Source organism: Tamandua tetradactyla, chromosome 2 (genome assembly GCF_023851605.1).
Source record: "Tamandua tetradactyla isolate mTamTet1 chromosome 2, mTamTet1.pri, whole genome shotgun sequence".
NCBI lineage: Eukaryota > Metazoa > Chordata > Mammalia > Pilosa > Myrmecophagidae > Tamandua > Tamandua tetradactyla.
The window spans coordinates 121,322,292-121,336,786 of NC_135328.1; the positions used below are offsets into that span (position 1 = coordinate 121,322,292).

At 38.9% G+C, this 14,495-nt stretch overlaps 1 protein-coding gene and 1 long non-coding RNA gene across 47 annotated transcripts in view; one reads left to right on the forward strand and one right to left on the reverse strand.

Moving 5' to 3' along the window:
- Positions 1-7,835, reverse strand: part of LOC143673771 (uncharacterized) — a 53,907-nt gene extending 46,072 nt beyond the window's left edge. For all 3 annotated transcript variants that reach the window (XR_013170631.1, XR_013170632.1, XR_013170633.1), the window contains exon 1: positions 7,737-7,835. This is a non-coding gene — a long non-coding RNA (uncharacterized LOC143673771). The remainder of the gene's footprint in view (positions 1-7,736) is intronic.
- The window catches only part of AOPEP (aminopeptidase O (putative)), a 489,538-nt gene that overhangs the window by 10,081 nt on the left and 464,962 nt on the right, over positions 1-14,495 (forward strand). For all 44 annotated transcript variants that reach the window (XR_013170613.1, XR_013170612.1, XR_013170616.1 and 41 more), the window contains exon 2: positions 7,681-7,969. The gene's annotated coding sequence lies outside the window, so the exon portion shown is untranslated. The remainder of the gene's footprint in view (positions 1-7,680; positions 7,970-14,495) is intronic.

Below are 14,495 nucleotides of genomic sequence, written 5' to 3' on the forward strand. Positions count from 1 at the left end.
TTCAGATAGCTTCCATGGAGTTGTGACTCCACCCATTAATCCTTTAAAAGAGGAAACATTCTGGAGAGAGGCCCTTTTGTAGAGCCATGAGAAAGCAAGCAGATGCCACCATGGTCGTCATGTGCCCTTCCAGCTGAGAGAGAAATGTTGAATATCATCGGCCTTCTTGAACCAAGGTTTCTTTCTCTGGATGCCTTAAATTGGACATTTCTATAGACTTCTTTTAATTGGGACATTTTCTCAGCCTTAGAACTGTAAACTAGCAACTTATTAAATTCTCCTTTTTAAAAGCCATTTCGTTTCTAATATATTGCATTCTGACAGCTAACACACTAGAACACAATCTATCTTTCAGGCCTTTGTTGTCTGATCTCAAAGGCTTGGGTTCCTGAAGCAAGACTCTACTTTGTTTAAGAGGGTCGTTCTTCTTGCTATTCAGGTCTGCATGACATCTGAAAATGCCTTTAGTGTACATTTCTCTTTTAACTTCTAGTCCCTATATTAGTTAGAATTGGTGCTAAAAAACAGACCCAAAATAAAGTGACTTAAATAAGAGAGCAGCTTATTTCTCTTGATCAAAGCGGAGGTAGACAGGTCAGAGTCAGTATGGACACTCTGTCCACAAAATCCTCAGGGATTCAGACTTCTTGTATGTTGTTGCTTTCCAATAAGGCTCAAAAGTTGAATTATGATCCAAGATGGCTGCTCTTAAAGGAGCAGCACATCTGCATTCCAATCAGCAGGAGGGGGAGCAGCACATCTGCATTCCAATCAGCAGGAAGGAGAATGGGAAGAAGGGGAAAACTTTATGTCTTATCTGTGTTCTAAGGATGGTTGATGGAGGTTGTCATATTAAACATTCTCTTACTACCCTTTAACCAAAGCTCAGTCACATGGCCACACCTAGTTGTAAGGGCGGCTGAAAAATGTTGTTTTTTCTGGGTGGCCAAGAGCCCTGCTAAAAATAAGGATATTCTATTATCTAAAATTTGAGGGTTCTATTCCTGTAGAAAAAATAAGAGTGGATATTGGGGGCAGTCAGCAATCTCTGTCATTCCGTCCTTTACTGTGCTTGGTTCACCTGAGTCAGGCAAAAAATTCTTTGGAAATTGGATCCAACTCACTGAATCTCAGTGGAGATTTCTCAGTGGGGAAAAACAGTCATTAATAAAGATCATATCCCAAACGAGGCTATAGGTACTACAATTATGCCATAACTTAGGGAAATACCTTTCCCTGCTTGTGGCATGAATAAATAACCATCTATGAGTTTTAGAACTGAAAGAGGAGCTAAGGAGCTTTAAGAGTCATTGAATGAACATAAGACGCAGACTGTCACTTTTACTTTGTGGAGGTGCTGCTTTTGTGTATGAACATAAACATTTAAATCAGAAGTATTAAAGTAATTTTCACCAAAGAAGTATTTTCTGGAGCAAATTCCATTATGCTAACTTAATGCCCTGTTCACTTTTATATACAGTTAAGCTGTTTCTCACTTTTACTATTTTACTAAAATCATTTTCACTGGATTAACTCTTTTACATGCAAACTTTATACTGAAGCTATGATTCAGTGATTATTTTTTCTTCTCATGACAAATTTTAGCCATTAGAACCTCTGACATTAAGAGCTTTCTTCTGTAGTTAATTAACCAATACCACTTTTTTTCCTGAGCAGATGTGCAGTGTATATTTTGTGATGATTTGATTCTTTAATCAATTTTTAGTCAATGACAAAGTTTCACATGTGTAAATTTTTCTCAAACTTTCTAGTTTTTTATGTTACCAATCAGAAAATTTTAGTCCATTTGGGTCCAGTTTTAGCCATTGTGTAGTATTGATTATTTCTGTTGAGTCTAGTTTTTCCCCATCAACTTGCTCAAAATGTCCTTGGTATTACAATAGCAAGGCAAAAAAGAAACTCTAGAAAACTATTCTGATAGAATGGCTTACATTCAATGACTTTATAAAACATATACTTTTACAAATGGAATGAATCTTTGGTTATGTGACTTTCCAGAGACAGATGATGATGGCTTGAAAAAAGACAAGGGTTAATAAGGATGGCGGTGTGGGCAAATGTAGGAAATGTTGAGGAGCTCAAGGTCAGGACCTTAAAGGAGAGTGAAAAGTCTGGATGTTCCTTGATGTCAGGCTTGAGTAACTAGGTGATTGTTGATCTTATTAACCGAGACAGAAAATACACGAGTAGAGTCCAGTTTGAGGGCAAAGGTAGATGAGTTAAGTTTTTAAGATGTTGATTTTGTGATGCCAGATGGACATTGCATTTGTTTGCTGGGGCTGCCATAACAAAGTACCACAAAATGGTTGTCTTAAAACAACAGAAATGTATCCTCTCACAGTTCTGGAGGCTCGTAGTCCAAAATAAAGATGTTGGCATGACCATGCTCCTTCTGAAACCTGTAGTAGAAATTCTCCCTTGCCTCTTCCAGCTTCTGGTGGTTGCTGGCAATCCTTGGCATTACATGGCTTGCAGCTCCATCAGTTTCTGTGTCCATCATCAGATGGCCATTTTCCCTCTCTGTATATCCTTTGTGTCCCTTCTTAGAAGAACACCAGTGACAGGATTTAGGGCCTTCCCTAATCCAGCATGAGCTTACCTAGTTATATCTGCAAAGAGTTTATTTTCAAATAAGGTCTCTGTGACGGGATTTGTGCACCCTAGAAAAGCCATACCCTAATCCTAATCCAATCCTGTGGAGGCAACTATTTCCCTTAAACCCTGATCAGTGCTGCATGCTGAAAACTTAATTAGATTATCTCCACAGAGATGTGACTCGCCCAGTTGTGGGTATTAATTTTTGAATTGTGGGTATTAACTTTTGAATAGAGGGAGATTGTGACTTCACCCATTCGACATGGGTCTTGATTAGAAGAAACATTTTGGAGAAATTTGGAGAATGACAAGAGAACCACAGAGACCACCAGCCAGCAACCTTTGGAGATGAATATGAGAATGCCTCTGGGGATCTTCATGAAGCAAGAGGCCGGAGGGGAAGCTAGTAGACGTCACCATATTCTCCACCACTTTCCAGTTGAAAGAGAAACCCTGAACTTCATTGGCCTTTCTTGAGTGATGGTAACCTCTTCTTGGTGCCTTAATTTGGACATTTTTATAGACTTGCTTTAATTGGGACATTTCCATGACCTTGAGCTGTAAACTAGCATTTTATTGAATATCCCTTTTTAAAAACCATTCCATTTCTGGTATATCACATTCTGGCAGCTAGCAAACTAGAACAGTCACTCTCTGAGATTCCAGGTGGCTGTGAATTTTGGGGGGCGGGATACTATTCAACCCAGCACAACATCTTAAGTGGAATTTGGGTATTTTAGTAAGAAATTTAAAGCAGGTTTTGGTGGAGAGATAGACTTGGGAGTTGTCAATATTTGGCAGTTGTTTGATCCAAAACAAATATTTGACAAAATTTGAATTAGTGACTGTTGGTAATTGAATCATGCCCCCCACCAAAGGCATGTTCACATTCCGACCCCTAATCCTGCAAGTAGAAACCCATATGTAAATAGGACTTTTGAAGATGTCATTAGTTATGGTGTGCCCAAACGGAATGAGGGTGGACCTTAGTCTGAAAGGGCTGAAGTTCTTATAAGTCCTTATAAGCAAAGGAAATTGGATATAGAAAGAGAAGCCACAGGGGCAGCAGAAGGTACAAGTCAATGGAACCCAAAAGAGAAAGGAGATGCTGCTGCCATGTGTATTGCCATGTGACAGAAAAGCCAAGGAACCCCAAAGATTGCCAGCCTCCCTAAAGATACCTGTCCTGGAAGGACGCCAGCTTTCTAGCCTCTCAGACCATAAGCCAACAAATTTATGTGGCTAAGCCAATCCATTTTGTAATATTTGTGATTGCAGCCAGAAAAGTAATACAAAGACCATCATTTAAAAATTGGGCGATTTCATGTGTCTGTTTATCGATTTCTCTTTAAATACTAAAGGATCTGGCATCACTGTGCCACTGTTCCTGGTTAGTAAAAATCATCTAGAGCTGAGTAGGGAACATGAGCTCGAGTTCTCCATGCTCCAAGGGTTTCACTCCCTTGTGTTACCTGTCTGGCTTCTGTAGATGTTTGGGTTTGCAGACTCTGGTGTCTCTTAAGAAAACTAAGGGGAAAATAGTTTAGGAAAAGATAGAAAAAGAGGAGCCTCTTGATGGAAACTATGGAAAGAGAGGTAGGAGGAGAAGTACAGGGTTTGGTAACAAAGAAGCAAAGGGATCAAGGTTGAGAGCTAGAAAATGTTTTAGCTGTATTATCCAGCTATGTTCTTAAGGCAGAAACTTTGGTGTTATTTTTGACACCTTTCTTTTCCTTATCGTCCTTGTCTAACCTATCTTCATATTTACCTCCAAACTATTGCTTAAACTTATCCTTTTCTCTCTCCAGCCTTTGTCACCTGAGCTCTGCAAAAATAACTTCTCCCTGCATCCTTTCTTGCCTCCCTATGGTTCACTGTATGCACAGCATCCAGAGTGATCTTTTATAAATAAAATCAGACGCTGTCACTCTTTACTGGCTTCCCATTACACTTAAGTAAAACCATACTCCTTGTCATGGTTCAGAAAGTCTCTGCATGATCACAAGTCTCCTCACTTTGCTGATCTCATATCATCTTCTTCCCCTAGCAGACTGTTTTAGTTTCCTGGGCTGCTCAAGCAAATACCATGCAAATGAGCTGCCTCAAACAATGGGAATTTATTAGCTTACAGTTTTAAGGCTAAAAGAAAGTCCAAATCAAGGTGACATCAAGGCGATGCTTTCCCGCCTGCCCCAAAGACTGGGGTTCTGAGGCTGGCTGGCGCTGGCTGGCAGAGATCTTGGTCCTTAGTTTCTTACATGGCAATGCGTGTCGCAGTGTCTCTGGGTTCTATTGATTGCAGCTTCTGTGCTTCCTCTGTGGTTTTCTTTCAGTTTGAATTTCACTCTGCTTATAACGGACTCCAGTAATAGGATTAAGACCCATCCTGATTGGACTGGGCAATACACAACTAAAGTAACCCCATCAAAACTCTTGAAGTGGATAAAACACCCACAGGAATGGATAAAATTTAAGAATATATTTTTCTGGGGGTTTATACGGCTTCAAACCACCACACAGAATTCCTTACAAGAGTCCTAAATGCTTTCCCTTTCCCGTAGCTTTCACATATATTGATCCTTCTCTTGGTTACTGTTTCCAAAGATCGTCACAGAGATGATTTCTTCTCTTTGCAGTTCAATAAGCCTCTTCAGAGGGCACTTGCCTGACACCTAAACAGGCCACCATTTTTCATTTTCTCAGCAATTTACTCTTCTCCATTTCTATGAATGCATAAATATTATTCAATGTGTGCATTCTCAACTAGAAAGTAATCTCTATGAGAGTAGGTACCATATTCTGTTCACTGCATGTCCCTGGATTCTATAACAGTGCTTGCCTGGCATGTAGTAGGACCTTAATAAATCAGTCACCTGCAGCAGAGACGGAGTAAAATAAGGAATAAAAAGTGCACGTTGTACTTCTTTTATTTATTTATTTAATTCACAAATGAAAACAACATACAAACACAAACATTCTTAACATACAAACATTCCATACATGGTATACCATCAATGGCTCACAGTATCATCACATAGTAGTATATTCATCACCGTGATCATTTTTTAGAACATTTGCATCACTCCAGAAAAAGAAATAAAAAAAAAAAACTCATACATACCATTTCTGTTCTAGTTTGCTAGCTGCTGGAATGCAATATACCAGAAACAGAATGGCTTTTAAAAAGGGAAATTTAATCAGTTGCTAGTTTACAGCTCCAAGGCCGAGAAAATGTCCCCATTAAAACAAGTCTATAGAAATGTCCAATCTAAGGCATCCAGGGAAAGAAACCTTGGTACAAGAAGGCTGATGAAGTTCAGGGTCTCTCTCTCAAGTGAGAAGGCACATGGCGAACATGGTCAGGGTTTCTCTCTCATCTGGAAAGGCATGTGGTGAACATGGCATCATCTGCTAGCTTTCTCTCCTGGCTTCCTTTCACAAAGCTCCCTGGGAGGTATTTTCCTTCTTCATCTCCAGAGTGCTGGCTGATGAACTCTGCCTCCCGTGGCTATGTCGTTCTTCTCTGCTCTCTATGAATCTCTCATTCTTCAAAATGTTTCCTCTTTTATAGGACTTCAGAAATGAATCAAGACCCACCCAAATGGGTGGAGACACGCCTCTCCCTAACCCAGTTTAACAACCACTCTTGATTAAATCACATCTCCAGGGAGATGATCTAATTACAGTTTCAAACATACAATACTGAATAGGGATTAGAAGAAATGGCTGCCTTTACAAAATGGGTTTAGGATTAAAACATGGCTTTTCTAGGGTCCATACATCATTTCAAACCAGCACAATACCCCTCTCATTGACCACTAGTATTTCCATCTGCCCAATATATTGTCACCTTTGTTCCCCCTATTTTTTTTTCCTATACCCCTTGCCACTCCCTTTCATTGATCATTATTATTTCAACCCACTCAATTTGTTTTAACATTTGTTCCTCCTATTATTTATTTTTAATCCATATTTTTTGTTTATCTGTCCATACTGTAGATAAAAGGGGCATCAGACACAAGGTTTTCACAATCACATAGTCACATTGAGAAAGCTGTCAATCATCTCAAGAAACATGGCTGCTGGAACAGAGCTCTACAGTTTCAGGCACTTCCCTCTAGCCTCTCTAATACCCCTTAAACTAAAAAGGGGATATCTATATAATGTGTAAGAATAACCTCCAGGAAAACCTCTTGACTGTGTTTGAAATCTCTCAGCCACTGACACTTTATCTCATTTCTCTCTCCCCCCTTTTGGTCAAGAAAGTTTTCTCAATCCCTTAATGCTGAGTCTCCGCTCATTCTAGGATTTCTGTCCCATGTTGTCAGGAAGGTCCATACCCTGGGAATCATGTTCCATTTAGACAGGGGAAGGGTGGTGAGTTTGCTTGTCATGTTGGCTGAGAGAGAGGCCACATCTGAGCAACAGAAGAGATTCTCTTGGGGGTGACTCTTGGGCCTAATTTTAAGTAGGCATAACCTATCCTTTGCGGGGTTAAGTTTCATATGAACAAACCTCAAGATTGAGGGCTTGGCTTCTTGCTTTGGTTGTCCCCACTGCTTGTGAGAATATCAGGAATTCTCCACATGGGGACATTGAATTTTCCCCTTTTCTCGCCATTCCCCCAAGGGGACTTTGCAAATACTTTTTTCCTCACTGTTCAAATCACTCTGGGATTTATCAGGGCATCACACTGGACAAAACTACAAAATTCATGCCCTACTTAAGGTTCCATGTACTCATGATGTTCAATTAACCTGTCCATATAAGTTATATTAGGAAATGCACTAGTCAAAATATAAATTTTGTACCAAATAAACAGTTTTTGCTTTAGTCTCACACAGAAGTCTGTTTTAAAATATGACTAACCATCTGTTTTCAACACCCTGCAATGTTGACACTCCTTTGTTCTTTGTCATGCAAAAACATTTTTAAATCAGTACATTTAGTCACTATGGTTGTACACTCTAGGCACTCCTAAGTTATAACATCTCAGTCTTTATCTAATCTATCCTTCATTCTGGCTTCATGTTGCACTTTGCATTTCAATATTTTTTTCTTCAGCGTGCCCGTGAGAGTTTACAATTGGGAATAGTCTGGTAACAGTGAAACGCTTTTACCCCAGACCACGCGAAGACGTTCGGGCCACTGGAGTAGCTGGCAGCATCGCGCCTGCGTAGACGTCCTTACCCGGGCCCAACCTGGCTCGTCCCAGCAGAACGGCCTCAAAGGGGGCGGTGCCAAGCCGACTGCAGGCGCCGGCGCACGTTGATGACGTCAGGCACATGCCTGGGTCGCCCGTGGTAACCCGGAGCTGGGGAAGTGGAGACCCGTGGATAGGCGCCTGAGACAGGTAACCGATGTGCTCCCTGTTCACTTCCTGCTTTCCTTTCCTCCTGCTCCCGCGTGGTGCCGCGGACAGCAGCTTCCCGTTTTAAAGGCAAAAGGGACCCCGTCTTTACCCTCAGTTTTCGTCGGTCCGCTGGGACCCCATCCCTTCTCGGTCTTCCCTTACTGCTGGAACTGAAACTCGTCCTGGAACTGGGCTGGGCAGCCACTTCTCTCTGCCTCTGCTCCTGGGGTGGCTGTGGTCTCTGGCTCTCCTATTCCGGGCGGCAGAGACCCTCCTCCTGCCTCTACTTGCCGTCCCCTTCCTCTTTTCCCTCCAGGCCGTCCTCGCCCATCCCTTTCCACTCTTAGCCCTACAGGGTCCCTCTCCAGTTCTGGTTAAGCAGATGGAACGATTTCCCATTCCAATCATCTCGATTTGCAGGGAAACCCATCTTTCTCTTCTTCTGGTGGATCCTTACTGAGAGCACCTAGTTTTGAGTTTTAGTGTGCTTAAAAAGAACATTGCCTCTCCGTCAGTCTGGAGTTTTGCTCGCTAACGCATGTACAGCGATTGGGGCCATTGGTGCAGTAATGTGAAAATCTGTTGTGATAAATAATAATAAAAGATGCTCGTGAGATTCAACCAACTGTTGAAGTGCGGGAAATAATAGCATTTCATTAAGTCTACCCTTGCGCCCTGGATTTCGTTTTGGTTTTCCACTAATGATGATGATTACAATTACCCTTGCAAAGTAGCTTATTGATCATCAAAATAAATAAGCAGTAGAACTCAGTAGGAATGTTTAGACCTCTGAAAAATCACCTTAGGATTTATATTATTGATCAAGGAATAACATGGGTAATTATAAAACCCATCAACAGCCCACGTGTTAAGTCTATGGAATGAGAAGCAGGATTCTGAAGTTCTTGATCTCTTTGGTGGTTTGGTTTTAGTATGTTCCATTTTTTAATAGAGTGTATTTTATATAACTTTGGGAAGCCCATCAGTGCCTTGCAAATTGATAAGATTAGGTTCTTTCGATATTTGAGGGATAAAGTAGACGAAGTTTGGGGATAGTAGTAGTTGCTGTTGAAATCTGTTATGTCCTGGAGGCTGTGTTCAACACTTTGCATATGTTTTCTCCTTCTTTTACGTAGTTTATGCTACCTGCGAGTTAGGAATTATTATCCCCAATTTACAGAAAAAGAAACTGAGGCTTAGATATGTGAAAATAACTTCGCAGAAATTCACAGTAATACATGACAGAGCCAAGAATTAAATTCATGTGTGCATGACTTTTATATAAAAAAACTCTACTATTAATGATCAAATTCTATGCTTTTTACGGTAGTTACACGTAATTCAATGAGTTTGTCCCCTTACCTAACTGGTATTTTTACATTTTCTAATATCTTTAGTAGTAAATCCTCATATTTGGAATTAAAACACCTGGAAAGCTTAATTTATGGTCCTTTGCACGTGCACGCATGCACACACACACACACCATCCTTATCTTTAAAAATGAGATAATTACAAATTAGATGACTCAGTAAAACCCTTCTGTTTCGAGCCCTCAGGAAATAACTAATTCTGGATATTTAGAAATGAAGGCAATATTGACTGTTTTGGATGGAACTTTGAAAATGTGCTAAAGCAATTCCTTGCCTTCTAAAACACAATATACTGAACAGATTTTTAACTTTCCTTTGATGTCTCAGAGCAGTAGTATGAGTACTGTCATCCTGTGTTGTAATTTGGTGATTTCCTCAGTGCTTTTATTGTATGTGGCCTCCAAGTTGCTTTGCAATTTGAATTTGCCTGTAGTTTTAGTACTTCGTTCCCCATAGACTTCGTTCCCCAGTGTCACCAAGAGATAATAAAGCATAGTGGTTAAAAGAAGGAACTGTGGAACAAGGCTTGCAGGGTACAAATCCCAGCACTGGTGCTTACTATCACAGTTATTAAATCTCTCAACACCTCAGTTTCCTCTTTTCTAAATGGCGGTGAAGAGAAAACTTGCCTCAGAAGGTAAGTTTTGAGGTGTAAATGAGTTAGTGAATGTAAAAAACTTAGAATAATACCAAACATTTTGTAAGAACCCTGTGTTTACTAAGATCATTATTAACCTGGTTTTGACCTTAGGCTTTTTGAAAATTGCATCCTACTTCTTTGAAAATTATTGCTCCTTGAATGATATTTAATATGTGGTAATTCTCAGTTTCCTAGATAATTGTCCCGACTGGAGTCCCTCATCTTCCCTCTGGGAAAATGTGAATTTATTGAATTAAACTTTATAGACCCTTGCTTTCATTGTATCTTTGTAATACAATATGCATTTTGTTTAGGGTGTTTGGATTGAAGATGTCAAATATTTCACGTAACAAAATTATGACCTTTTAATTTCTGTTTTGAATTTGGGGGATTTTTCAGTGGTTTATATTATGGTCTGTGAAAACATGGGAATCCTTTTTACTTTTGAATTCCATTATATTTACACATCCATTTGTGGTGCCTGCACAGGTATATTATTTCACTCATGTTATGGTTCTATCAGAAAATGACCTCTTAGAAACCAAAAGCAAAACAGAACACCATTATGCATTGGCCATGCATAAACATATCTCTTCAGTATAGTTCTGTAAATGCTGCTCTTTTGTCTTTCCCTCCCCTCCTCCCTCCCTTCAAGAAGCTCAAAAAATGGACTGTGTCAACAAAGTGAAATAACATTTCTTATGAAATATTCAAGGTGTGTACCTATTTTCAGGGGTGTACTTTAAACGAAGGCCAGCTAAGAATTCATACTGACTCCTTAGGTGTCCGTAGTTAGGAACTTGAGAATAAATGGTCTGTCCTTTATTTTAATACACATTAGGGCTGATAGTCACGTTTAAACTTCTTGTCGAAAATATATACTATACTTTAGATGCATATTGAATTCTATCCCTTTGTACTTTTCATTTCATATGGTATATAGGCTCAGTATTTGGTGATTTGCTTTGATTGTGAGCTCCTAAAGATGGGACTGGAGATAGCACTTGAACAGATGTGACTAGTTATGGCACTTGAACAAGCATGCCTGTTGAAAACTGTCAGACTGGAGCCTGAGCATAATTTATAGGTTATTTTTCCTTTCACCTAATATTTAGTCTAAAAATAGTAAGGGAAATAATAATAGTAATGTTACATATTACTTCCATAGTGTTTACGGTATGCCAGGCACTTTTCTAAGCACTTTCTCTAGAAAGTAAATAATAATATTGTTCCTATTTCACAGATGAGGAAACTGAGGCACAGAGAATTTAGTAAAATGCTAAAAGTATGGAACCGGTGGGTGGAGGAATTGGAATTTGAACCTAGGCTGTCTGGCACCAGAGCTCATTTATCCCTAGGTTTTGAGTTAACACTTAAATCAGTATCAGCTTTGCAGTGTAGATTGTTTTACCTGTCACATTCTTCCTCTACCCTCTCCTTTTATTCTCTGAAAACACATTATTTCTGAACTTAGCGGACAGCTGGATCCAAACTGTCAAAAGGGTAATAGATTTCTTTCACTTGATTGGGGTAATAACATTTGAATTGAATTCAGACCACGTTTTCTCAGCTTAGTTCTTATTGTCCTCTGAGAATCTTGTTTTGAAAAGCAGATCCTGAAATTTTTTATGAGCCCATATCGCATATATATTGTGCTGGTGTTTGACTTTAGATATTATACAATTTCCACACTTCTGTTCTTGGGTAGAAAGAACATTTTATTCATAATATTGTTATTGACTGTCAGAATGGTTTATGGCACATCATATTTGCTACAGAATCATTACTCTGTGTTGCTTGATTTCTGAAGAAATTATTTTGAAGTAGCATTTTTATACATAATCAATTTCATTATAATTTTTCTTGTTTTTTTTGCTTACATTTTATTTCTTTGACACTTGCAATTGAAGGCTTAGCTTTTTAAATTGATGGAAAGTAGGATATACTTATATATTTTGGCAGCAAAGGAGACATATCAGCCTGTTTCTTTTAGCATCAGTAATATCTTGCATAATAATAACAAGTAATGGAGAAATCAACTGTTGGAGTAATGTCTGGTAGAAATAGAATTATAGAATGTTAAGAGTTCAAAGGCTCCTTAACCACCCCCTTCCCCCATTTGAAACAGGATATTATTACTTTAAAGTTTTTTATTGTGATAACATATGTACAACTCTAAATTTCCCATTTTAAGCTCTTTATGTACAGTTCAGTGATATTAATTACATTTACAATATGATGCTACCATCACCACTATCCATGACCAAAACTTTCCCATCACCCCAAACAGAAACTCTTTATCTTTTAAGTAATAACTCCCAAAGATGCATCTCTTTTTTTACCTTTCATTTGGCAGTTGGGAATCTGATGCCTGGAATGATTAAATAATTTGCTGATAGTCATACAATATTATAATCCTTTCTTTTTCTTTAAAGAATATCAATGTTCTGTGTCTTCTGTATCGCACCTTATTATATTTTTGTAGTATCCTTACTTATAAGAGGGGGCTCCAGTTTTTTTAGTCGTATGTACTTTATTGTCTCTCTTCTTATATTATTATTTGCTCAGAGAGATAATGACCTATGTGGGACAGGCTGCAGAGGGAATGAACTGATATGACAGATTTCAGAAATGTTTACATAAATTGATAGGATTTTGATTATATGTACTTGAGAGTGGGAAACCTGGTTGGTCTCCAGGATTTTAGCTTGTGCTACTGGGTAGGTGATGGTATCATCATTGGAGAGACTTCCTTAAACGGGATCAGGGCTGGGCATACGGATTTGAGAGGATGGATTGCACAGAGAAAGAGAGAAAAAGCAAAGATAAAGCTACAGGAAACAGCAACTAGAAGTGGAAGGGCCAGAGATACGATGACGACGTAGAAGAGAGAATAGAGGGAGGAGAAAATAAAAGAGGAGAGAATGGAATCACAAATACCCAAAGAGGAGAGAATTTCAAGAAGTGCTTGCTAGTGGTGTTGATGTGTAAAATTAAAGACTGAAAGAACCCACTGAGTTTGACAACTAGCATGGCATTTGTCTCTGCCATGGAGTTTGAGTGGCATAGTAGGGATGTGGTTACAGGGAACTGTGGACTGATAGGGAGATGGAGTAATGGGGGTAGGGAGTGAAGATCGTTCTTGTCAGAAATTTAGCTGTGAAGAGGGAGAGAAGAGGTAGAGGGAGATGTGGAAGCCCAGGAGGGCTTTTGGTATGTGTTTTTTCCCTTAGAAGAGACTGGAGCGTTCATTTATTTCTGAGATGCAGGGGGGCTGGAGAAGAGGGGAGAGTTGGAGAAGATTTAGGGGGTTAGATGATTGATGAACCAGGTCAAGTTCAGTGGAATTTTTTTTTTTTTACCTTATCCTTAATGATTTGTAACCTGAATTATTTGTTAAGAAATAATGGATATGAACTCCCACCACTTTGCAAAGCATAAAAAAAAAAAAAAAAAAAAGAAACCCAAACTGTCTTATGTACAGATACAGGCTGACCTAGATTTTGTACTTATAGGATTAATGTTATCATTGCAAAATAGGAAGCAAGTAGGTGACCTTAAAAACCAATTCTTCTTGATTTTCATACAAATTACTTTTCATGAAAGTTTACCTATGGGACATATTATAAAAAACAGTGTCTATGCAGGGATATTCTGTGATAGCTAAGTCTCCCACTGGTGATTAACAAGGATATTTTATGACCTTATTTTCATATTTAAATATGAGGATTTCTAAGAAAAAGATTGATTTATTATCTTGATATGGAATGGTGACCGATATTTCATACAGACCTGATTTGTTTTGGTGTTTAGGGTCCAGCACCACAAAGGAGGCATGGGTTGCTCTCTCCAAACCAGGAAAACGGACATTCATACTGCATGCAGAATATAGACCCAAAAGCATGCCAGAAGACAATGCTTCTGTCAAAGAAATTGTACTTTAAAAAGCAGCAGTATCACATCCCAGCAGTTGCTCTCTAGTAACAACTGACACTGAATAATGTTTTGCTCAGTCTGCAGCCACGCTCAGTACTTGGACAAATCTGAAATTCTTCAGTGGTCACATCTGAGCAAATGGATGCCCAAGGACTTCGACTCTTGTTTATATACAAGTCTTTTTAATTTGGAACATGGCTAAAGGTTTTTTCTAATAAAGAGGGTATTTCAGGTTCTAGAAATACCATGGTTACGGTATATGTTGTGTTTAGTCATTTTCATACAGTGATTTAAGAAAGTCATCATATTTTTTTATACCCCAGGGTAAATCATTGTCATGCAGTATTTGCAGCATTTAAGCTGCTTATGGCCAACACTTTCAATATGTTGTGAGGCTCCTTCCATATTAATATAGTTCTGTATTTGCTCTCCAGGTCTGCGTTTGTTCCTTAAGCTTATATATCTTAGCCTAAATAAGAAATGGAGTCTTAAAGTAAAGAAACCATTTAATATTACCTTTAAAACTTCATACTTTTTTTGACAAGCTCCCCAAATTAAATGTCAGTTACATGTTCAAAT